Here is a 25,164-nt window from a genome sequence, read left to right on the forward strand (position 1 = left end):
CAGAAGAGAATGAAACTCTTGATCTTGGGGTTATTAGTTTGAGCCCCACATTGGGTGCAGAGATAATTTAAATAAACTAAAAAAAAAAAAAAAAAAGAAGAAGTATTTGTTCCAATAAAAACCAAACAGTAAGACAACTGTATAGACGGTAAAAAAAAAATCACAGAACATAAAATGACAAAAGACTTTCGAGATCACTAACTTCACCCTATTTTCCTATCTGTTGATGAATTAGGACTTTGGTAGCAAGGTTTTACTCTGCTCTACGGCACTTTTCTGTGACACAGATGCTTTTTTTGTGCTATGGCTAATAAAGATTTGACCCTGCTCTCCAAATGAAACTTTACCGCATTTAAAGAAACATATTCCTTGCTTTCAGAGTCTGATAGGATCATGTCAAAAGGACTTCGGCACCAACTCAAAGGGGCCCCCATTGGCCAAAATTGGGACAATTTCAACATTAAAAGAATGATTGGGGGTGCCTGGGTGGTTCAGTCATTAAGCGTCTGCCTTCTGCTCAGGTCATGATCCCAGAGTCCTGGGATCGAGCCCCGCATCGGGCTCCCTGCTCCGTAGGAAGCCTTCTCCCTCTCCCACTCCCCCTGCTTGTGTTCCCTCTCTCGCTGTGTCTCTCTCTGTCAAATAAATAAATAAATAATCTTAAAAAAATAAAAGAATGATTTAATTGACTGTACCTGATTGAAATACGATGAATATATAAAAATCCGCAAGCCAATAATGACACTCAAAAAAGAGAAAGACAAAAAACATGAACTAACTCTTACACTAATGGCTTATTCTGAAATGTGATAAAGGGAAAAAATTTTATCCTACACTTCAAGTAAAAATTGTATTTCACAGAAATCAAATAGCCTGCATTGAAGAAGGAAAGCTATTTTGCACAGAAAATTGCAAGCTTATAAAGTTGAAGGAATGATGAAACTTAAAAATTCCATTTTAGCATACAGAATTTCGGTCTTACAAAATTAAGAGTTCTGCAGATTAGCTGCACAATAATGTCACTGTACCCCTAAAAATGGTTAAGATGTTAAATTTTAATATTATGTGTATTTGATCACCACTCTTCTTTAAATCCCATTTTATGATCACGTTGCCACCTCCAATGACATAACTGATTCGAGTGAGAGTCACAAATGAATAATATTATTTAGATGATAAGGAAGTCAATGTTTGCATGGTGCCAAAGTCTCACTCCTCCCAGATTATATGCTACTCTCAAAGGGGAAAATATAATTTTATAATGAGATCAATCTTTATCTTAATCAATCTTAGCTACAATAATCGTGAAAAAACATGATATGGCCCCTGATAAGATGTACTATGAAACATACAATTTGACTATTAAATACTCTTACCAAAAATGTTTACTCTCAATTAACTGAGCCTATAGCTCTAAATTGTACTTCGTGTTAAATAAAGAATATGGAAGATGACTTTGAATACCACCACATGGAGATAATCAAAGAGTCTGAAGAAAGAGTCAAAAAGAAATAGTCTACTAGACACTGGGCCTCTGTTTATATCTCTCCAACAGGTCACTGTCATGAAAAGACAGTGAAAAGGGATGGGAAGAGAACAATTTGAGATGACAAGAGACTTAAGTAACAAAACCAATAACCAAATGTAGTATGCACTCCTTGAAAGGATCCTGGTTTGATAAATAAGCCATATAGGATGTCACAGGGATGATTAAAGAGATTTTAACATAGACTGGATATTAGATAATATGGGAGAACTATTGTCAACTGGTTGTTATATATAAGAATAGTGTTCTGGTTAAATGGGAAAATGTCCATATTCTTTTTACAAATACATAATAAAGAAATTAGGGTGAAATGTTATGAGTTCCATAACTTATTTTAAATTACTTCAGAGAAAAAAATATATGGTAAAAAGTCAGTGCAATGAAAAAAAGTATCTAGGCAATGATCATCAATGGCTGCTAAAAACCCACTAGGCAAAAGCTTGATGGGAAATTTACAATGGATGGATCAAGTTGACTGACAATACCTGAACCCACTGATCAACCTTAACCCCAAGAAGACAGCCAACCATACACTATGTGTCTTGAAGAAATGCAGTAAGAAACACAATGGTGATTCTGATGGTGACCACCACCATCAGAATCAATTAAGCCCCAGATCTACCTACAAATTTAAGAGGAGAATCACAAAAGAGAAACATATTAACCACCACCAAAGGGATGCAATCAACAAAATCCTAAATGTGGGAAATCCTAAAGAAACAACACAGTTTCTTCAGCAGAGAAACTGAAAGAGAAAGAGGAGAAAGCAACTACATATAAAGATACTTAAGAGACATATCAACCAAATGAAATGTAGACCTTATTTGGGTTCTGACTTGAACAAGCCAACCATAAAAACATTTATGAAACAAATGGGAACACATGAAACTCACAAATATTTACTATTAAGGTAATATAAATTTTTAGATGTGACAATGGATTTGTGGTTTGTTTTTTTTTATAAATGCTTATCTACTACAGACATATAAAAAAGTATTTGAGTAAAGTGATATAATATCTAGGGCTTGCTTTAAAACTATCCAGCTAGGGGTGCCTGGGTGGCTCAGTCAGTCGAGCATCTGCCTTCAGCTCAGGTCATGAACTCAGGGTCCTGGGACTGAGCCCCGCATCTGGCTCCTTGATGAGCAGGGAGTCTGCTTCTCCCTCTCTTTCTGCCCCTCCCCCTGCTGTCCGTGCACTCGCTCTCGCTCTCAAATAGTCTTTTAAAAAAATAAAAACAAAATAAAACCATCCAGCAAGGCCAGAGTAAGGAGACAGGCGTCTGGTGGCATGTAGATGACACAAAATTGACCATATGTTAATAATTAGCTAGAAGATGGGTTCATGGAGATTCACTACTCCATGTTTTATAGGTTCCATAATAAAAAGTTTAAAAAAAAAAAGAGAGGGCGCCTGGGTGGCTCAGTTGGGCGCCTGGGTGGCTCAGCTGGTTAAGCGACTGCCTTTGGCTCAGGTCATGATCCTGGAGTCCCGGGATCGAGTCCCGCATCGGGCTCCCTGCTCGGCAGGGAGTCTGCTTCTCCCTCTGACCCTCCTCCCTCTCATGCTCTCTGTCTCATTCTCTCTCTCTCAAATAAATAAATAAATAAATAAATAAATCTTTTAAAAAAATAATAAATAAATAAATAATAATTAAAAAAAGAAAGAAAGCAGGGAATGAAGCCTCATCAAAGCACCTTTACCTAATCACAGAATCTTCTTCACCTACTACCTAACATAATAAATACCAACTAAGGTAAAATAAAATCTAGCAAAAGATTTACCAACACTGACAAGAGAAGGAAGAAGCTTGTAAGGCGTATGCCACAAGCCCCACCACAAATGAAAAAAGGGAAGAGCCTGGTGAATAGCAGTGTGAACCCATACCCAACTTTCACAAAGTGTACTGAACATGAGGGGGAAACTAGGTGGGGGCATATGGATGTACATTACACTATCTTCTCTATTTGTACATCTGAAGTTTTCCATGATAAAAAGTGATCACCACAGAACACATTTACTTGATTTTCCACACATATTGATTGCTTTCTGACTTGCTGTCTTCCCACTTTTATCCTTTTACTTGCAACCGACAAAGGAGGGGGCGGGGGCCATGGTCACCAACAATACTTGCTTACTGAGTGGGAAATTTAACTAGCAAAACCGAAATGTTTCCATATCGTGCTAGAAAAATCAAGACTGATTTTACTGTAAAATGTCTCACTTTAACTGAAAACCTGGTTGTGGTCTGTAGAAATTGCTAAGGCATCTGCTTTCTCCCTTTCTTTTTTGGAAAGGAAGTTGGACTAGAAACTCTTGTGTAATTTGTATTTGGATGTGGTGTTTGCAGAGGATTATTATCTTCCCAAATTTCTAAGTGGTTCCATCTGTTTTTATGGGAAATTTGGCTTAGAATGATTTGAGAAAATGAAGAACTAAGTAAGAAATCCAATCGCCTTTACAATTAGTCTTGGTATACTCTTTGAGTGGTTTTAAGAAGTAACAGAACCAAAGACATACTCATAGCAAAAAAAAAAAAATTTAACTGAACCTGAAGCTGATAAAAAGCGTCTATATAACTATCAATTTACAAAACAGAAGAACAGGTTAAAACTATGCCACAGGAATAAAATCAGCAAAATAAATCATTGTAGGAATGATATAGGACAAACAATCCAAGTTCTTAAAAAAAAATAAATTACAAGAAAATATAAAAGAGGGGCACCTGGGTGGTTCAGTTGTTAAGTGTCTGCCTTCAGCTCAGGTCATGATCCCGGGATCCTGGGATCGAGCCCCGCATCGGGCTCCCTGCTTGGCGGGAAGCCTGTTTCTCCCTCTCCCACTCCCCCTGCTGTATTCCGTCTATCGCTGTGTCTTTCTCTGCCAAATAAATAAATAAAACCTTAAAAAAAAAAAAAAGAAAATATAAAAGAGAAAAAGAGACAGAACCTATAAAGAAAATCACTATTCCACAATGTAGGCACCTAATTTGGATCCTATTTCAAACAAAAACTGAAAGAAAACAAAAACAAGTTAGAAATCTGAACAAAGTGAATATTTGATGATATTAAAAATTAACCGTTAATTTTTTTAGATGTAATAATGATATTGTGTGGCTCAGTCGGTTAAGTGTCTGCCTTCGGCTCAGGTCATGATCCCAGGGTCCTGAGATTGAGCCCCCCCCATCAGCCTCTCTGCTCCGAGGGGAGCCTGCTTCTCCCTCTCCCGTTCCCCCCTGATTGTGTTCTCTGTCAAATAAATAAAATCTTAAAAAAAAAAAAAACATATATTGAGGGGCACCTGGCTAACTCAGTCAGAGGAGCATGGGACTCTTGACCTCAGGGTCATGAGTTGGGAGCCCCATGTTGGGTACAGAGATTACTTAAAATAAATAAAATATTTTTAAAAAAGGAAAGATATATTGAAATATATGTAGATGGAACGAAAAGATGCCTAGGATTTGCTTCAAAATAATCCTGTTGCAGGTAGTGACTAGGGATATAGATAAAGCAAGGCTAACTACCAGTTGATCGCTGTTAAAGCTGGGTGATGGGGATGCACTGGGTGGGGAGAGGCATCATACTATTCAATTTCCCCTGGTACATATTTAAAACTTTCCAAATAAAGCTGTTTCATTAAAAAAAGGAATAACAAAGTTAACTTATGAATTTTTTAACTTAAAAAAATTTTTTAATATCTAAAAGAGAACAGTGAGACATTTTTTACCTAAAGTAGAATATTAACAAATAATTTAAAATTAGTATTTTTCATCTTGAGATAACTTTAATCGCCTTATTAAAATTTTAGCAAGTCAGAAAATGAGAATCATAAAATCTTAAGACTTGGTGGCCTCAAAGTCCCACCTCCCACCCAGTGACTCCGCCTCCCACCTCCCACCAGGCAATTACCAGCCTCTGGAGGAGGTCCTTCAAACCCTAGGAAAGTCACTTTCTCCCAAGACAGCCCACTCCAGTCTCTGCCTGCTCCAACTGTCAAAAAACGCCTCTTACACCAAAAAGGAAACTTTCTTTCTTCAGATCTGTTTTACCCATGAAAAAAAAAGGGTTTTTCAAACACAGATCACAGTCCATTCATGAGTTGTGAAATCAAGTTAGTAAATTGTTGACTGGTATTTTTATTATTATTATTATTATGCAGAAAAGAAAATCTCAGAGTGAATTGTACATAGTAAAGCTAAGACCAAACTTATGAAGCTTGTTTCTGTTCTTTACATACACACACACACACATATATATATACACACATATACACATACACACACAGACTTCCATACTGATAAAGGGCCAAGATATAAAATCTATGTCTTATGGTAGGTTTTGTCAAAAAAAAAAAAAGTTAGAAACCCAGCACTCAATGGGCGCCTGGGTGGTTCGGTCGGTTGAGGGTGTGATTCTTGGTTTCAGCTCAGATGAGGATCTCAGGGTCCTGGGATTGAGCCCTGCATCGGGCTGTGCTCAGTGGCGAGTCTGCTTTAGATTCTCTCTCTTCTCCCTCTCCCTCTGCCCCTTCCCCCACTCATGCACACTCTCTCTCTCTCAAATAAATAAATTAAAAAAAAAAAAAGAAAGAAAGCCAGTGCTCAAAAGATAGCTCTCAAAACACCACAACAAGTTGCTTGCCCTTCAGTTATCTCAACAGCTAGTTCCTCCTGTTGTTATGGTTTCTCCTAACCTCAACATCCCAGGCACCCTTCAAGGACAAGGCTTTAGTTTGTCTAATCTTCCACTGGTTTTTATCATAGTATCATGCACTATGTAGTACATACTACATAGCCCTTAAAATGCAGTACCTAAAAACCAACAAAATATTCCAAGTCAAAACAGAATAATCAATGACAGCCCACATTCCACCCTACATATTTCACATATTCACTTAAAAACTTCCTTTGAGATACTGGCAGAGACTCCTCACAGTGAAAAAGACTTAGCTTGGAAAGACTTAACAGATTATGATGGCAGGTTAAGTCTTGGGTGAGTCAAAGGCTGAGGACAGAATCCCAGGAAACAGGGAAAGGCTGAAGAGATAGTGAGAGGAATAGAAGTCTTCAAAGAACAGAAGTAGAACAAAGCACTGCAACATGTCAAAAGAGAATTTCAAAGACAATGCTATGTCAGGAATGTCAAAAATAATACAGGGGAAGAAATCATTCAATAGATTTGACCACAGGGCCATCTATTACCTGGGTTAGAGTAATGTCAGCGCACTGGTGAGACCACAAGTCAACATGCTTCGTACTGAGGAACACAAAGGCATCTACTACTTTTTAATAAATCTTCCCATTGAAAAGAAGGCCAACACTGCACTTAGAACTCTTTGAAGGAGCTTATAATCAAGCAGACTTAACATTCATTTCAAAAAAAAATTTCATCTTACTTATTTCAACCATTGCAGCTAACAAGACAATCTGCCTATGGCTTAATAGGTTTCCCTACAAACATCCATGACATCTGTAAATCTGATCAGCAGTCCTTGTCTGTCATCATAAAACTCACTGGCAAAAAAAATATTTTAGATAGGAGATAGCCAAGATTAAAATTTCAGTAATAATCACTGCCACAGACTTCCCACAACTGAACAGCATTTTCCCAAAATTGCTATAAAGATACCATGAGGGGCGCCTGGGTGGCTCACAGTCGGTTATTTGGCTCAGGTTGTGATCTCAGGGTCCTGGGATCGAGTCCCACATATGGCTCCCTGCTCAATGGGGAGTCTGCTTCTTCCTCTCCATCTGCCCCTCCCCCCTCCATTTATGCTCTCCTCTCTCTTCTCAATTAAATAAATATTTTTTTAAAAAAGATACCATGAAAGCTTTATCAAATGTTTTGCCAAAATCCTATGTCTATGTTTTTCCTCTAAGGAAGGGCACTTTAAATGACTTTCTCCATAGAGACGAATGAATGAGCCACAGACATCTTATATGGATTAGGACTTAATTCAGGGCACCTGAACCATTTAAAAGAAAGGCACAAGAAGCAACATCACTTCCCCAACGTCACACTTAGTAACTGGCTGAGCTGGGACTTGGGGCTAGAACAATTTTCTTTCTACCCTCTGCTCCCAGGAAAAAAAGGGAAGAAAAAAAAGTATCAGGTACCTGGTTTGTTAAAATTCCAGTCACTAAAGACCCAGGACAAACTCCCACAAAAGTCTTTTCTTTCAGGACAGATCAATGATAGCCGAAGTTCCAATACACCTGACACTTGAAGGTACTCAAGTAAAGGCAAAAATTTTGATCGTTCAATGGTACTTTGAACTACTGACTTCAGCAACTCCTCTGTGACCTGTCAACATTCCAGCTGGACTCAACATTCCATTGAAAAAAACAGTTGGGGGAAAGTAAGACAAACATCAGTAGTTACCACCTTTCTAGGATCTGTAGGCTTCTACCTGTCCCCCTTTCTCCTTTATAACTATAGCCAGTAAAGGAACAAGAGTAGAATCTCATTAACAGCTTTCCAGTTTCTCAATGAAAACTACCCCCAGTGATCAAATTAAAATTACACACTAATGCAATAGTGTAGGATTGGCCATGGTTCAAAATAGTTACCACTGGGGAGGAGAATGCAAGTAGGAATAGGATATGAAGAAGGAATTTACATGTATCTTAGGGATAATAGAGGACAGCAGTTACGACTGTACACTCTGGAGCCAGACCACCCAGGTTCAAATCCCTCCTCTGCCATTCATTAGCTGAGTGACCCTGAGCAAGTTATTTAACCTTGTGGTGCCTTCGTTTTCTTACAGGTGAACCTAGAACAACAGTACCTACCCCACTGGGTTACACAGCAAGGATTCAACAAAAACACTAAGCAAAAGTGCTCATAAAACAGTATCTGACACATATTAAGTATTCAAGAAATGTTATCATATCTTCTAATTCAACACGTAATGTCTTTACAAAGAAAATAAACTAGACATTAAAATATATTTCAATAGAGTACATATTAAAATAATTCAGCATGTAATGACTTTACAAAGGAAACATACTAAACTGTATTTTAATTAAAAGTAAAAATTAGGGGCACCCGTGTGGCTCAGTCAGTTAAGTGTCTGACTCTCGATTTCAGCTCAGGTCATAATCTCAGGGTCGTGAAATCTAGCCACACATTGGGCTCTGTGCTGGGCGTGGAGCCTGCTTAAGATTCTCTCTCTCCCTCTGGCCCTCCCTGCTCACGCACTCTCTCTCTAAAAAATTAATTAATTAAAAGTAAAAATTAAAATATAAAATAAACTACGTCTCACATAAAAATCCTGCCTTTATTAATTAGGAAATGCATTTCAACTACTAAGTGATTGTCAGCTTCAGCTATAATGCCAACCTTTTGATTTACAAATAGAATTTATAAACTAATATATGATCCATGTTTGAATCATGCACTTTCCCTCTATACTTCCAGACCATACACATGGCAGGTTGATCTGATTTTACAATAACTATGTAGTCCCATTAAAATTCAGTCAGCTGAAAAAAAATGTTTCACTTGGTCTACTTCTAACATATTGCCAACTAAACCATGCTAAGCAAAAGAAGAATGAAAGAGAGAGAGAGGGAGCGTGGGAGAGAGGAAAGGAGAAAAAAAAGGAAAATCTAAAATCATTCAAGTCTGGTGTAAATACAGGAGCCATGAGGGGGGAAAATGTATAGAATAGCAACACCACCTTGAGAATATACTGGAGTTTGAAGATCAGCTCTGATTTGGTTTAGAAAATACTGGGGTTTTTAGCACTGGCTAAAAAGCATTTCCTATGTCCACAATGCTACATTTAGATGAAACTGCTTTCACTGATCAAAACAAGAGTCAGATATTTATTCCAAAAACATGGCAGCTGACCATGTTGCAAAGGAACTAATTTCTATAATTCTAAAAAAGCAGTAATGAACATGAACTTTATTTTGGAGACTAGAAAGCACATGCCAAGAAGAAGGGGCAGGAGGGAATATCTTACCTATCTACAAATGAAATTATATGATGTCTAGAATTTGCTTCAAAATAATCCTGGGAGGAGGGTAGTATTGAGAGTGGAAAGAAAAATATAGACGAGACGTGACTGGCTATGGCCTGGTAATTATCAAAGCTGGGTGAGGGTACCTGGGGTTCACTATGTTAGTGTTCTCTCTACTTCTGAATGTATCTTAAACTCTCCATAATAAAAAGTTTAAAAAGAAAGACACTTTTCTGTAACTAAACAATGGTAGATTCCTTTTGCCAAAAACCACGTCAATAAATAACCAGATACAGTAAAAACATGACTTTAAAAAATTCCACCAACCAAAAACAGGTCCTGAGAAAAGTGCCACATTGTCCTTCACTGCTATCATGTGTGCTGCACGGAGCAAGTAACAAACACAGAGATCACAGATCCATGGAATGCTCTAAAACCTACCCGTGGTTCTTCCCATTTAAGCTTGCAGCACTGGGGACGAAAGTGAACTGGCCTCAATGAGGAGAAAAGCTCGAGCCACATCTCCACTACCATGCTGCCCACATCTACAGCTCTTCACTGCAGAGCTGCAAAAGTTAAGAATATCTTCCACATACCTTTATTTTTCTGTTGCAGGTGGGGGAAGTGGGGGGGGTGAACAAATGTATTCATATTCCCATATGTGTGCAATTTAAAACAGACAATCTTGGCATTAAAGAAATTAAGACACAGGCTTTACTGATGTTGATTTTAATGGCTAAGATCCAAAAACAGTTCTGGTTACAAGCTCATGGATAAACTTGATTCCTTTGTCAGTAGACAGACCCAACTCATTTCTTGACACTTTAACCTTTCCCATACACAATCTGTATTCATTTTATTAAGAAAAACGAGTTTCCCTTTTTCTCCTTAAGAGAAGTGGATTAAAGAAAAATTTTCAAGGAAGGTGTTCATTTAGCAGCTTTTCTACCAGAATCCAAAAGCAATTAAACAGAGCATACCGGGAAAAAGTGAAAGATTATCACAGTGAGAGCGGGCTCCCCAAACGAAGGGTGAATATGCACCATTGTCTAGCATATGACCCTGCCACATTTGCTTTTCAAATCCTAGTGAAGGCCTTTGGCACCATTTTCTAATAATCCTGTAGGACTTCTACTTCCTTGTTTTTTCAACAGTATCTCAAAATGTTGACACACTTATTGAACTATTTTTGGAAGACCTAGCTCTGTGTACCTTCAGGGTTCAAGATACAAATAGATGAGAGCTACAGGACAGACCTCTAGCTGCAAAACTTGGCAGGCTTCCTGAGTTCTCCAAGAAAAATTCAATTGGCAACTCCATTAGCAGCAGAAGAGCACAGAGCAAAGGCAACAACTCTGGACACAAGGAGGCCTTGGCTGTGCCTGAAACCCCATTACGAAACTGAATGACTCTGGGTAAGTTTAACCTCTTCCTGACTCACTTTTCTTCTCTGTCAGACATAGGGTATGAAATCGTTTTAAGAATCAAGTGAGAGGGGCGCCTGGGTGGCTCAGTCATTAAGCATCTGCCTTGGCTCGGGTCATGATCCCAGGGTCCTGGGATTGAGCCCCGCATCGGGCTCCCTGCTCAGCGGGAAGCCTGCTTCTCCTTCTCCCACACCCCCTGCTTGTGTTCCCTCTCTCGCTGTGTCTCTCTCTGTCAAATAAATAAATAAAATCTTAAAAAAAAAAAAAAGAATCAAGTGAAAAAATGTTCTATTGATTTACTTTGAAAAGAAAAAAAAAAAGCTTTACAAATTAAAACAATTTAAAAAAAAAAGAAAAGAAAAGAAAACCATTAGAAGTCTCTGCCGCGACCATCACATACAGTTTTATGCTGTTATCTATTAGGAGAAAGAAAAAAATCTATCAATGACCTTGATGAAGAAAATGATATTTTGAACACACCCAATGTTTCTCAAACTTCACTCACATACCAACTTTATAGTTTTTGCCAAATCCAAACACTTAAAGATAGTTATTTTTAAATCAAGTTACTTAAAAAATACCTACTTTATTTTAGCCTTATGCTAAGTTAATATCAATGAAATCATAGGTTTGAAGCACTTGTCTGTTTTTCTGATGTACACTGACATATATATTTAACCAGTAAAAGAAAAAGATTCATCTGTGTACTTAACTCATTTTAACATACCACCACACTTTGGGGAAATACTATCCTGATCTACTGTCTGCGACACCTTCTACATGAAGGAACAGAGTACTTGAATTTATGAATCTGTAAAACCCACCAAACAATTTAACCTACACTAACCACACACACATATGAGTCTTTGGGTCTTCTGGGGCTTCCTCACACCTTCCAGCCACTACCTTATTCAGAACTCCATTTCTGTTGCCCCAAACTCCATACACAAAAATCCCTCATATGTGTATCTTCACATGCGTGTAATTCCCACTTCCTATTCATGCCCTAGTAATGAAATTTTTCCCCTGAAAGTAACAGAATCCACAGGAGTTCAAAGTTTCCTCTAATCCCTGAATCAATATTCAAAGAATATTTAAATACATGTATGCAAACCATGTATCAGTCTAAAGATAAACTAAGGTATTCAGAACAGTATAAAATTAGGTTGCCATGTCTTTTTTTTTTTCCCCCAAAGATTTTATTTGAGAGAGAGAGAGAGAGCACAAGCAGAGGGAGCCGCAGAGGGAGGAGAAGTGGGCTCCTCGCTGAGCAGGGAGCCTAATGTGGGGCTCGATGAGCCGAAGGCAGATGCTTAACTGACTGAGTCACCCAGGCACCCCAAGGTTGCCATTTCTGAAACATATCCACCAAACTTTTTACTGTGTATTTTTTTTAAGATTTTATTTTATTTATGGGGCGCCTGGGTGGCTCAGTTGGTTAAGCGACTGCCTTCGGCTCAGGTCATGATCCTGGAGTCCCTGGATCGAGTCCCGCATTGGGCTCCCTGCTCAGCGGGGAGTCTGCTTCTCCCTCTGACCCTCCTCCCTCTGACCCTCCTCCCTCTCGTGCTCTCTGTCTCTCACAAATAAATAAATAAAATCTTTAAAAAAAAAAAAAAGATTTTATTTTATTTATTTGAGACAGGGAGAGAGAGAGAGAGAGAGAGCATGAGCAGTGGGGAGGAGCAGAGGGAGATGGAGAAGCAGACTCCCCGCTAAGCAAGGAGCCCAAAGTGGGGCTCAATCCCAGGACCCCAAGATCCTGACCCAAGCTGAAGGCAGATGCTTAACCAACTGTGCCACCCAGGTGTCCCTACTGTGTATTTTTAAATCTAATTCAAGTACATACTGTAAGATTTGTAAGCATTTGTACTGAACTAATCCTTGAAATTATCACAAGAAAAAAAAATAATAATACATTTGCTGAAGTCTTCCTAGGAAGCACTTTCTTGTTCAAAGATATATCAGTCATCCACTCCCATCCACCCTAGATGTTAGCTCAATCATCTGACTTTCTCTTTCTCTCTCTCTTCATATATATGAATATGGATATATATATACATATATATATATACATAAAATATAACTGAAGTTCAACTCAGTATCTGGCATGAAAAAAAGGACAATTTTATTATGGCTGCAGTCCTTACCAAACTGTGACTACCATAGTCATCTTGGGAATTTTATTTTTATCAATTTAAAACCCTAAATCAGTGGATTGAACATGAGTTAATTTCTGTTCCCTCCCAAAACCACATTAAAATGACAGTAAGGAAATTTTTTTTTTTTTTTTAAAGGGGAGGGACAAAAAAGGGACGGGATAGGCCAGCAGATGCAATATATCAACAGAATTTGAGAAGATGGGAAACAGATGTACAAAGTAACTGACTTAGCAAAGCAGAGGAAGCCAAAGCTGAATCCCCATTCTGGTGGAGGCCCACAAGAAGCAATCTGCATGCTGGGAGAGGCCCTGAGAGCCTAGGAAGTGGAGGTTCCAGATGCCACTGAGGGCTGAGATGAGAGACAGAGCTGAAAACAGCTCGTGGAACACTGAAAGTCCTCCTCCTCTTTCCCTCTCTCTCCCAACCTTTGCAGCCAAAAGACAAGAAGTTCACTCTATAAAGCAGTTGAAGGAAGTCTCCAGAATCCAGACCCAGAGAGCGGATGTGAGGGGCACACAGAAAACAAGGAGGCCCGATGACTCAGTCAACACATATTCACAAAGTGCAAAACAGACAAAATATTTACCTTCTTGTAGTTTACACTCAGATGATAATAATACGTGCTATAGAAGAAAGAAAGAAAAGGAAGAGATTTAAGGCATACTAGGCTAGGTGTGGGAGTGGAGCTGTAGTTTCAAATAAATGATCACAGAACACATAGATCTGAAGGAGTTAAGGGAGTAAGCAATGCAGGTATCTGAGGGAAGAGCATTCCAAAGGGAAAACAAGTTCAAAGGCCCATCAAGTAGGGTTAGATTGGAGATACTATACACAGGGGAAAAAAAGGACATTACCAAAAAGGAAATTCAGTGACCAAGGAGCAGCTTGGAAAATAGGAAAACAAAAAAACTCAGTAGAGAGATTAGAAGAAAACACTGAAGAAAGCCAACAGCCAAGCAAAAAGACAAAGAGATGGTATAAGACAGAAACAAAAAACAAAAAAACAAAAAATACTAATAAAATTGGAAAGTCAATCTAGAAAATTCAACATCCAAATAACAGAAGTTTCAGAAAGATCAGAAAACATAGAGGGAGAAATTATCATAGAGGAATATTTCTAAAAGACAAGAATTTCCAACCTGAAAGAGCCCACTGAGTGTCCAGCACAATGAGTAAGAAAACTCCCACACCCAAAGCACACCATCATGAAATTTCAAAACACCAAGTTCAAAGAGAAAATCCTAAAAACTTCTAAGGAGAACAAACCAGCCACAAACACAGAAGCAGAAATTAGAATTGTGTAGCTCCTTCTCAACAGCACTGGTATGCCAGAATACAACAGAATAATTCCTGAAAAAGTCAAAGGTTAAGTAATCACTAACTTAGAATTCTATACCCAGCCAAACTATAAAAGCATTCACCTTAAGAGTACAAACAGGCATTTCAGGGGCACCTGGATGGCTCAGTCAGTAGAGCATGTGACTCTTGATCTCAGGGTTGTGAGTTCAAGCCCCATAGTGGTCATGGAGCCTACTTAAAAAAAAAAAAAAGGCATTTTAAGAGTGGGAAAAAAGCTGCTTTAAGACATGCAAGGTTTCAAAAAATTCACTTTCCACTTGCACTTTCTTGGAAACTACTGGAGGATATAGTCATACAAAGTAAGAGTTAAGAAACAGACAGAGCCCAGTAACCTGGGAGCCCAGTAAGAAAGGCAAAGGGAATTCCCAGAATACAGCTGCATGGTAGCTCCAGAAATAAACCAATCCAGCAAGATGGAGGTTTCCTAATCTCAAAAATAAGAACTGAACTAAAAGAGCAGTTTTTGATCTTCTGTTTCCCAAAATGCTTTCAAAAACTGCTCCCAAAAATCTCTCTGATACTCAGACACACACACACACGTGTGCACGCACGTAAACACACACTTTACTAAAGTCTCAGGCAGTTCATAAACCACACTGAGCAGTACCTTCCCCACTAACCCCACTCCACATCAAGCGTGTCTAAACTAAATACTCTCGATGCTCCCTTCTGGCCCCTAAGGTGAATGAACCTAAGGGATAGCCTGTCTGGACGAAAAGAAAAAGAACCTAAGAATTATGGCAAAGTGTAAATTACATTTTAATTTAATGTCTTTAAGATAGTGGGATGTGTATTTATACTGGTAGAATACATAGGAAACTCAAAAATATGATTAAACTCAGCACTGTTGTTATCAGGGTGGTGGTTCCACCTCAACAGATCTAGAAACCTGAATTCAGGGTTTAGAAAAGATGATTAGAGAGGAGATAATCAGACCTATATGAAAAGTTTCCAAAATCACAGTTCTCTTGGGGTGCCTGGGTGGCTCAGTTGATTAAACATCCCACTCTTGGTTTCGGCTCAGGTCATGATTGCAGTGTCATGAGATGGAGCCCCTTGTCAGGCTCCATGCTCAGAGCGGAATCTGCTTGAGATTCTCTATCTTCCTCTGCCTCTGCCCCTCCCCCTGCTCACACTCTCTCTCCCTGTCAAAATAAATTAAATCTTAAAAAAAAAAAAAAATCACAGTTATCTTGGAATAAGGCAATCAGAAGGTAACATAAGTCTTTATGTATTTGAACATTTTTTTCAAAGAGGTTGATAGTGAGGCCATAAAAAGAGCAAAGCAAAAGGAAACTGGCTTTTCAGTTACAGAATGCAAGTTTTAGTTTAGATACAATGAACTTCCCTACCTGATCTAGACAATAAGGTGTCCACAGATGAACAGACAAATCACTTTGGAACCCTTTCCATGCGTTCTAGTTCTTAACCTAGAAAGAACGAACACCATCCCCATGACACTGAAGTTAGTTACATATGCAAAATGTTAACTTGGCTACCTAAAACAAAGCCTTACTGAAGATATTTCTTGGAGTGAATAAACAGATAATTCTTATTCCTCACATGTATTCCATATTACTATAAGGATTATTTAGGAGGCAATCTACATACATCTAGACCTTTATGGCTCTAATTTGCTAAAGTGAAAAAATATTAATAGGCAGAGCAATATCCATGAAATGAAAACATATTTCCATATTATAAGTAATTGAGAATATGATATTAGCCCAAATTCAATCTTCAGGAAAAAAATCCAGAAGCAGTATAAAATGTAGTATTGTCCCTATACTAACGGGTAAGTGACGTCACTTTAAAAATGAGAAAATTGAGGGGCGCCTGGGCAGCTTAGTCAGTTAAAGGTCTGCCTTAGGCTCAGGTCATAATCTCAAGGTCCTGGGATCGACCCTGCGTCCAGTTCCCTGCTCAACAGGGAGCCTGCTTCTCCCTCTCCCTCAGCCCTTCTTTTTTTTTTTTTTTTTTAAGATTTTGTTTATTTATTTGAGAGAGAGAGAATGAGAGAGAGAGAGCACATGAGAGGGGGGAGGGTCAGAGGGAGAAGCAGACTCCCCGGCGAGCAGGGAGCCCGATGCAGGACTCAATCCAGGGACTCCAGGATCATGAAGTGAGCCGAAGGCAGTTGCTTAACCAACTGAGCCACCCAGGCACCCCTCCTCAGCCCTTCTACCCCACTCATGCTCTCATTCTCTCTCTCTCTCTCAAATAAATAAATAAAATCTTTTTTTAAAAATGAGAAAATTGAGAAAACCACTGAAATTCTCATTAAAATAAATACTATCCCAAACACTGGGTATTGAGAGAAGTTAGACATGAAAAACACACATCTAAGAAACCCACACAGATCTCAATCCAACCACAAAGTGAGAAAAGCAAATCCCCGATATGAAATATTGCCTACATGACATTTCTACATGAAATAGTACCAGGTTCTACATCAACTCCAACTTTCAAAGAATCTTTACTAAAAGCACCTCCAAAATATTCTCCAAAGGTTCAGTGAATAGATTTGTCAAATATATTAAGTACAATGTTATAGATACTTCACATAACAAATATATATACATATATACATGAATATATTCCCTCTCTCATACAAAATGCACACCCATACACACTTTACAGAAAAGCTTTAAAAAGCACTGGTTATCACTATCAGTTATTTCTAGCTATTAGAGATGACTCCTCTCTTTCCTTTTTTGGCTTACCTGTAACTTCTATATAACTCAAGTATTTATACTTGGGAGGCCATTCCCCTATAGCTAATGATACCAGCCATGACTCCATGTTAGATTTTAGTCTGGGGCACTGCCCAGATGAATGATAGATATCTTATCAATATTGAGTTGCTGATTTGTGCCAAAACGTGGCATTTCCAAAGGATGCTCTGTCTGGAATCTGTGGGGGATTTATATACAAATCTTCTATTAACTCAGGCCTTCCAAAGAGTCCGGAAATGTTTGTTGGGGGAAGAGGACAAGGGCTGAGAGTGGATTTGCTGACTCCTAAAGGTCCAGACCCGAGATTCCAAGATTCTATAAAAGGGCAGTAAATTAGGGTTTGGCTAGTATTTGCTAGACTACTGAAGCCAGCATAAACATTTACTTACAGCTTTTAAATCTGTAAGGGTACCCAGTGGTTAGGTACAGTAATTCTGAATCTGAGAAAGCAAACAAGGCCACTGGAGATGTTTCTAAATAAAGGTGGGGCGGGGGAGGTAGGCACATTTCCTTTGTTTTCTCCAAGTAAAAACAGATTTTAGAAATGCAAAATTTGACTCTCAGCAGTATAGATCCCTATAAGCTACTATATTGCCTTACAAAAATATTAGCAAGGCATACTTTTCCAAAAAGGTGACACACAGCTTTCAAAAAGACTAATTCGGTTTAAAAAACAAAGACAAAAGTCCCATACTTTTCTGTGGAAACAGAAACAAAGTCAAATCTTTAAAAATACTTAGCATTCTACTATATAAAATATAAACCCCACACTGCTAAATAAAATGGCAAAGATAAAAACCCTTACAGTTCTCTAGCCACAGTAATATGAGAGTGGTGATTCAGAGCAAAACCTGATGTTAAACATAACTATACAATATTACTAATTACAGAGTAATTTTACCAATAAATATTTTGGTTGAGGACTGCTTTGTCATCTTTGCAAGTATTTTTAGTTGAAAGCAAATGGTTGGGTAGTACACATGGACATGGTTATGATTTTTAAAAATCTATTTTAAAATCTGGTGACTGGATAGGTCTTCTAAACTCGATTCTTTATAACTGGCAATTTGGAAAGGGTAAGCCACAGGAACGTTACGTTACAAAGCAAAGGACCTAACAAGCTCACCAACTCAGATCAGCACAAAGCTAAACTGGAAAGTGTCGAGTACTCACAAATCTAATAATGATGGGCCCGGAGAGTCACTAACACCTGTATGTGTACTAAAAGCTACCTCTCCAAATACAGTAAGAGCTATCTGAATTTCCCTGTTTTACATTTGCACAGTTATTTTTTGCACAGTTATTTTCCCTTCAGATTCATCCCCTAAATCTGCAAATCTGCTTCTTTCTATTCGGGATTAAATTTCTGATTTTAACGTACATACCCAGTTGCATACATACCCAATTTAATTAACACATCCCAATTGAAAATATTCCATAACAGCTTAAATTTTTTACAGAAGTTGGTAATAATTTCACCAAAATTCTAACTTTGTTAAATTATCACTTTTAATCGTTTTAAGCAATCCCCATCCAATTCAGACACTAAGAATTTGAAGTGGAGGGCTCAAGTCACCCACCTATTTTCTCTGGAAGGTCTTTGCACACAGTGCTCTAACTACTAGGACTGGAGGTAAAAGATTAAAAAACTGTTATGACTAGGTCTTTCTTAAAGCAGGGTGTTTTAAAAGGAAAGAAACTGTCCCCTCCCCTTACTCTAAATGAGCAGTCTCTTGTTCTCAGCAGTCCTTCTGCACACAAGACCACTACTGACTTCAGTGGGAATTCTGCCCAAGAAGTGAGGAAGACAGGATAGGATTAAATGAGCCCTAAATCCACGCCATTGTTCCAAGTCATTATCACTTGTACAGTTCTCCAATAACCTCCAAAGAGTAGATATCTGAGGTTTGATGGTGGTTCTCAAACTGAATTACAGAACTGATCACGGGAGCTCTAACAGGTGACACTGCCTGGCTCTTTAAAAACTGTGTCAGCCTGATGTATGGTAGTCGTTTGGCCCTTATCCTAATCCAAGATTGCGTTGCAATGCAGCCCCATCAGTGACTGCAACAGCAATCCAGTGATTTCTCACAGCAATGAGGCTGCAAACAGAAACTGAACAGGAGTAAGCACTATTGGTTTCCCAGTAAAAACTATTCAAAGCCTGAGAATCCTACATCCCAGCTCCTGCGGCCAAGAAATTGACTCAGTTTTCCTCAAGTGTTAAACCTAAGGTGAAATGTGATAGAAAGCTAAACTAAACTGCTAATTCTCACACAATATTATAGATAGAGAATATAGAAATAATGCATTCCGGTGAGAGAAGAAAAAAGGAGGGGGAGGAGCAACGAATATGGACGAATAAAGGCAAAACTGTAAGAATCATTAAAGAAAAAAAAAAGCTTACATAAGAGTAAGAAGAACAAGTCTCTGGCACGACACCCCAAAGACAACATTTTGGAGGCAAGAAGTTCAAGAAACTGAGGAAAAGATGTGATTCAAAAAAAAAAAAAAAAAAATCCACTGCTCCTCCCTCTTAATCACGGCGGCAGCGGTTGTAGTGATGGAGAATTCAGTTTAAGGCATCCTAAATTAGTAGGGAGGGCTTCTCAAGAGACCCTCCCAAAAATAACAGACTGTAGGCGAGAGCTCTTCTAATCTCACCAAAAAACCCTGACCTCGGAGGAGGTGAGCGATTTTGGAAAGTGTAAGGACCGACGACGCCCCCGCAGACATCCCGGCGGCTGGGGGGGGTGGGGGGGCAGCGTCTCGTTTGGTTCCGTTCTCCTCTCCTCTCCCCCTGCAGCTCACCTAAAACCGTTCCCAACCCTCTGCCCCCCGCCCCAGAGGAGGCAAACGAGCCATCGGGGCAGAGATGGCCTGGGTGTCGCAGTTGTAGGGAGCAGAGCGCAAGAGTGCACCGCTCTCCGCAGCGGCCCGGGCCGCGGGCGTCCTCTGGGACGCCGGCGACCCGGGCGCGCGCGGGCTGACGCCGCGCGGAACGACTCGGCGAGGCGCGTGGAGCCGACGCGCCCCGCTCGCCCAGCTCCTTGCAGAGCCCACGCGCGCGGCCCGCCCGGGAGGCGCGGCGTCCCCGTCCGCGTTTCCTCTCCCCAAACCATCCTCACGAAGAACGCCGCCTCCGCCTCCCCGGAGCCCCCGAGTTGTGCTCCACGCTGGGCTCGGCTCGCGCGCCGCGGCCCGCGCCCGGGATGGAGCCGGATTCCTCCTCCAGCCTCTCCGCGGGGCCCCGGGCGTGCGACCCTGAGCCCACGGGCACCTCGGCGGGGCCGGCGCAGCCCTCACCATGCCCCTACCTCTCCCGGCTCAGACCAGACGTGGCCCCGACTCCCGGGAAGGGAGATGGGGGGACCGCAGTGGAGCCGGGAAGCGGGAATCCGGCCTGGAGCAACAGGACCCGGACCTCCGGGCGGGAATGGGGTCCGGCAGAGAGGGGGAGGAGAGGAGAGAGGGAGCGGCAGAAAATCCCAAAGCCGGTCGCCCTCCCCCACGGTGGGACCGTCCCGCCACCGCTTCCTGCCAGGGATCAGCTTCCCAGCTGCAGCCAGAGGAAAAATCCGAGCCGCTCTTGCAGCTCAGCAGGGACTGGCCGCTCGGCCCGGGCTCCCCCGACCCAGGCCCGCCATTCCGCAGCCCCGCAAGCCTCCTTACCCAGACACTGCACCTCCAAGGACTCGCTCGCCGCGGGGACTGGTCCCGCTCCAGCCCCAGCAGCCGGGCCGCGGCGCCCGCCTCCTCCCTCCGCTAGGTTTCAAATTGAAATTCCCTGGCTGGGGCCGTCAGAGGACTCGGCGCGCCAGCCCCGCCCCCTCGCGGCGGAAGCCCCTCCTGCGCCCCCGCCGGACGCGCCCCCAGCGCGGAAACCCCCGCGGGCCGTACCACGCCCCCCGCTCTCAAGCCACGCCCCTGGGGCGGCCCTTCCCGCGGGATTCGCCGTCGTGGTCGCCGGGTACCCAGAGCTGGAGAGATGCGTCTGGCGGCCAGAACTGCCCTGGCTAGTGACTGCTAATGCCCGTGTGCAAGGCTTTTTTACCCGCTACATCCCGCCCTTAAATCCTTTTTACCAACTTTTTAAAAGTTATTTCTTCAAAGCGCATTCACTGACTGATCCTTTATTGAACACCTATTCGGTAGCGGACACAAGGCTAGACCCTGGAAACACGGAAATAAGAAAAGTGCGTCCCCCTCAGTTAAGACTGTTAGAAGTGCTTTCACAGCTAGGGTATTGAAAAGGAACCATTTATTCTTCCTGTGGGAAGGGCTGGAGGGATTGGGGAAATCCCACAGAGGAGGGACTTTTAAGCTGAACCCAAAGTCTGAGCAGGATTTTTCCAGGCAGCGGCCTGGGAGCCTGGGTTGCTGAGCAGGACAAGGCTGAAGAGGCTGCCTAGGTTGAGGCGCGCGCGCGAGTGCGCGCACACACACGCACAAGATACCTCCCGGTGCTTTTCTTTTATATAATAACACGACTTTTTCTCAGATTCTGCTTATTGCATCTTTTCTGAACGTTGGCATATCAAAAGGGAGGCGCAGGTCATTGCCTCGGGCATTGCCACCCATGCACCTCTTGTTCTTTACTTCCTCCCTCCTTTAATGAGGGCTTTAGTGACTCTACCTAGGCCAAAGTCTTTTCTTTGCTAAACGTAACCTTTTCTAGAATGAACAACGTCGAATGGAACCTTGGTTACAATATCTTCCATGTGCAAGGTGCTTTTCAGCTGACAAAGCCCCTTCACATTTTTTATCATTTGATACAGTAACTTTATGGAAAAGGCAGGGCAAGTATTATCTCCAATACATCAAAGAGAAAATGAAGATGGGAAGACAAACTATTTGCTAAGGTCTTGCAAGTAAGCAATAAAAATAGTAATAGCTAACATCAATTGCATGCTTTATGCACTAGATGTTGTTCTAAGTCCCTGATGTATGTGAACCTACTTAATCCTGCATGTGCTAAGTACCCACATTAGACTTAATCTAATATGGGCACTAATATGGAGGGAGAGGAAACCTGATAAGATAGCAGCTCTGATGAAAAAAAAAAACAGGAATTTTATGAGAGGATACCATGAGGAATGTTGAGGCAGATTTCCAAAGAAACTAACAAAACTGAAGCTTCAGGATCCCTCATTTTCACAGGCCTGAAACTAACTGTATATTTGTAAATTTTTTTTATTAAAGAGAGTCCCTAAAGTTATGTAAGCTCTAGAGCCCATAAAACCCCGGTCTAGACCTGATGGAACCCTTTAAAAATGCTCATGCAAAATAATAACATAAATATAGGCATTACTGATAAAATATCCTTATCATAGGAAATGATACCCCTCCTATGTCTTCTGCTGAAGCACGTGAATCACTTCGGTAAACTACCTTTTAAGAAGGATATTGAGAAGCTAAATTATATCCATTGATGGGTAGCCTTGATAACGTGGGAGCCAGCAAGATTTAGGCTAAAGAGATGATCAAAGATCATGGGAAGGTTGTTATCAAATATCTAAAGGCTATTGTGTGGAAGAATTAGACTTTGTGTTTTGGATACAGCCTTACAACATGTCAGTGGAATGGAGCAGATTCTGTGATGACCTGGGAGGAACTGAAGGTAGAAAAATCAAATTCCAGGAGCTATAAGGAAGGGAAGAAAACAGATGGAACATGGTACAATACAGATGTCAGCAAACAACAGGTGGTATTCCAGGCAAACAGGGAGGGCTTAACAGGGAGAGAAAGTTTGGACAGACAGGCAGGACAAAGTCCTGAACAGGTGATACTCAGAGATGCAGGCAAAGCAGCATAGGGCAGGACCACCAGGCTGTAGTTCAAGCCAGAATATTAATCTCCAGGAAAACAGGTTGATAAAAGCAAGGCTGGGTCTTCCCATTACACAGACTAAAGTTAACAGGCAAGGGACTGACACATAGAACAGCATAGGGATCTGGTTACCAGACCTGAGAGTCACCACATTCAATTTAGCATCACAGCCTCAATCTTAGGCACCATCTGCAAGCAAAGCCTGTCTGGCAATATAACTAGAAGTTTACCCAGGATCTCCTTAAGCCCTTCCTTACCAACTCATTCACACAGGCATGCTCCTAAGAAATCTTGATCCCAATACACTGGTGATTCATTCTTTTATCTTTGTGCCTCTGGGTGCCAAGCCCAATCAGGTGGAAGTACTGGACTGGCTCTGAACTGAGAACCTGCCCTTCCTTGACATGGTCCACAGGCAGGGAGACCTGACAATGCACTCATGTCCTGTCTGATAGAGGCAATCTCAGAAATGCATGCATTCCCAGTTCCACGGCCATAAGCAATAAAGACACCACGTAGATGTCAATAGGAGTCACTCTATCACCTGGCCAATCCTTGGAGCTGTTTTAGTTATCTGTGGCTGCATGACCCCCAAAATTAATGACAACCATTTGATTGCTGTGATTCTTTGGGCATTGAAGCAGGGCTCAACAACAATTGGGAGGATCAACTGTGGATGAAGGATCCAAGATGGCTTCACTCACGTGTCTGGCAGTTGGTGCTGCCTGTCAACTGAGGAGCCTAATTTCTCCTCTACAGAAGCTGTCCTTTTACAGCTCTCTCTCCATGTGGCCTTTTAGCAGGATAAGCCAGACTTCTTTACGTGGCACCTGGCTTCTAAGAGGTTAAAAAAAAAAAAAGCTTACAAGGTCTTTAAGACCTAGGCCCAGAAGTCACACAGCATCATTAATGCTACATTCTATTGGTCAAAGAGCTAGCCCCAATTCAAAGAGAGGTATCAGAGGCTTCACCACTTGAAAGGAGTGGAATGTGTGTACAGGGATGAGAAGAATTGTTGGCAGCCATCTTGGTAAACCTTTCACCACAGAAGCCATGTTTTTCTAGTCTAGTATTAGAATCTGCCCTCAAGCAACCCTTCTCCTTTCCATCTGCAGTAAAGTTTTCCCCAGGTTTTTCCTCAAAAGAAACACAAATCCCCTTTTTTTATCTAAGTCACACTGAGTGGTGGTGATCTCTTTTTGAAAGACCATTCCCAACTATTGCTAATAACAAGTATAAATTTCTCAAGCCTGCCAAACTGAGGTATTCCCTCAATTGTAGTTGGAGTTGTGCCACATACACACTCCTGCTTCATTTGTCTCAATGACAGAGAAAGAGGCCTGGACACGCTGATTCCCTTAGGCTGGAACAGAATCTCCACTGTTGCTCTCCATGGGATTTCATGGTCAATTGCTCCCTAGAACTGAAAGCAGAAACAGAATAGGGCCCAATAAAAAATCCCCCCAAAAGCTACATTTGGAAAGAGTGAAACAAAGATGTATTATTTCAGCTTAACAATCTGAGTGTCATTATGTACCAAGCCTCGTGCCATGCTCTGGACATACAAAAATGAGTAATACAACATCTCTGCTGTGGTGAAATTCAGTCGGGTAAATAATAAAGCTGGTAAAAGGAATCAGGAATTCTGGTTCCTATCTGTGCCCTCAAATTGTTCTCACTACCTAACACAGACAACATTTACTCTGCCAGATGACTCTCTGTCATTTTATTTAGAACATCCATGAAATACAAAGATGAAACATTGGGGTTTTTTTATATCAGTGCATCATTGAGTCCCATTTTATACCAATTCAATTCAGGCAGTGACACAAAGCAAGTTTGTAAAAGTTTTTATTTTACTTTGATTCTCAGTAACAAGAAAGGTTATAGAGCCTTCCATGTGTGCCTGATCTTCAGTGGGAAGGGGCTGAGAGGCCAGGAGTAAAAGTCCCAGGCCTATTCACAGACATAAACCTAGAGCATAAGGAAAGGAAGAGTCAGTGGAAAGAACCTTATGAGCATGGATCCCCATTTTGCAGGGAACAGGCAAATGTCTTACCATGGAAAATGTCTGAGACAGACACCAAAGTTTAATGAAAACGGATTGGCATGTGATTCTTCCTACAGCCCCATGGTCAACA

General features: G+C 41.0%; 1 protein-coding gene across 9 annotated transcripts in view; it reads right to left on the reverse strand.

The window, feature by feature from the left end:
* Positions 1-20,961, reverse strand: part of EPB41L2 (erythrocyte membrane protein band 4.1 like 2) — a 210,669-nt gene extending 189,708 nt beyond the window's left edge. For 8 of the 9 annotated variants that reach the window (XM_034990645.1, XM_034990644.1, XM_034990643.1 and 5 more), the window contains exon 1: positions 20,867-20,961. The gene's annotated coding sequence lies outside the window, so the exon portion shown is untranslated. Of the gene's footprint in view, positions 1-15,811; positions 15,870-20,866 lie in introns of those variants that run through there. The other variant, XM_034990636.1, reaches the window with a different exon arrangement.
* Positions 20,962-25,164: the final 4,203 nt, after the last annotated feature.

The sequence above is a fragment of the Mirounga leonina genome, unplaced genomic scaffold, assembly GCF_011800145.1.
Source record: "Mirounga leonina isolate KUSES-001 unplaced genomic scaffold, KU_Mleo_1.0 Mir_53, whole genome shotgun sequence".
NCBI lineage: Eukaryota > Metazoa > Chordata > Mammalia > Carnivora > Phocidae > Mirounga > Mirounga leonina.